At 64.3% G+C, this 1102-nt stretch overlaps 1 long non-coding RNA gene across 14 annotated transcripts in view; it reads right to left on the bottom strand.

Moving 5' to 3' along the window:
- The window catches only part of LOC107195316, a 173908-nt gene extending 173075 nt beyond the window's left edge, over positions 1-833 (bottom strand). For all 14 annotated transcript variants that reach the window (XR_003044773.1, XR_003044779.1, XR_003044778.1 and 11 more), the window contains exon 1: positions 636-833. This is a non-coding gene — a long non-coding RNA (uncharacterized LOC107195316). The remainder of the gene's footprint in view (positions 1-635) is intronic.
- Between the last annotated feature and the right edge of the window lie 269 nt (positions 834-1102).

A 1102-nucleotide genomic window follows, 5' to 3' on the forward strand; every position in this document is an offset into this window, starting at 1 on the left:
CCACGTGTCTCCATTAAACCCTCGTCCAAACGTGCACAAGGCGCCAAGTGCATGTGCACATTCAGCCATCGGAAATAAGTTCAGCAAACCCTTTCCAACCCCCCAACCCCCACTCTGGCCCTGAAGCGACAGGGAGGAACGGAATCAGGCACCGGACCCCCGGCAGACAATACTCCAGTAACTCTTGCCTTCCTCGTACACAACCCGCTGATCCTACCACCACTATGTCTCCTCTCAAGGTTCCTACAGTTTCGAGGGCCCAGAGCAAGGGGCATCCTGATGGTTGCTGGGTGCGGATTGTTAAGATGGGGGCGAACTGCAAACACCACCAAGATTGCGGGCGGGGGGAAGAGGTCGCAGTCCTTCAAAGCCGCTCGGGTGCTTAGCTCGTCAGAAAAAAGGTGGGGATGGGGACAGTGAGACCCGAGGGAGAAAATCCTGAAGGAGGCAGCTTTTCCGCACCTCTTTCCCACCTAGCACAGCGCGCGCGCACAAACGTGCACACCAAGGGGCCGTGCACCTTCCTCTGGCTCCCAGACCTGCCCAGCCCTCGTCCGCGAGCTCAGTAGCCTGGGAGGGCATAGGGCACGCTGCAGACCGGGACCGGGCAGAACACCGCATTCGGGGGTGCCCACCTGCGCGCAAGGTCGCTGTTGCGGACCATGCGCCCGCTGGCTTCGCCATCTCCGCTGCAGAAGGAGGTGGCAGCGGCCTGACCTCTGGGCTCCAAGCATCTCCTCGCTCCCCGGCAGCAGCAGTCTTCGCTTCCTTTCCTCCTTGCAAGTGAGTCACCCACCTAGCCCGCAGGTTCTGCCGCCGTCCCTCTGCCCGCCAGAGCCTAAGCTGTCCTCCCCGCCCCTTTCCCGCCGGCCCGCGCAGCGCCCCGCCCCCTGCCCGCCCATCCTAGCCCGGGCCCAGCGGGGGCTGCGGGCCCAGCGCAGCATGTAGCAGATCTCCGGTCCTAAGCGCAAGAGTTGGGGGGCGGGGCTGTTCCACCTCGACCCTGCGCTCCTAACCCCTTCCCCTCTCCCCCAGCCAGCCGCAGCCGCCAGCATTCACCCCGAAGCCAAGGGTGTGGGCACCGCGTGCTCTGCCCTCGCTC

This window comes from Pteropus alecto, unplaced genomic scaffold (genome assembly GCF_000325575.1).
Source record: "Pteropus alecto unplaced genomic scaffold, ASM32557v1 scaffold392, whole genome shotgun sequence".
Taxonomy (NCBI): Eukaryota; Metazoa; Chordata; class Mammalia; order Chiroptera; family Pteropodidae; genus Pteropus; species Pteropus alecto.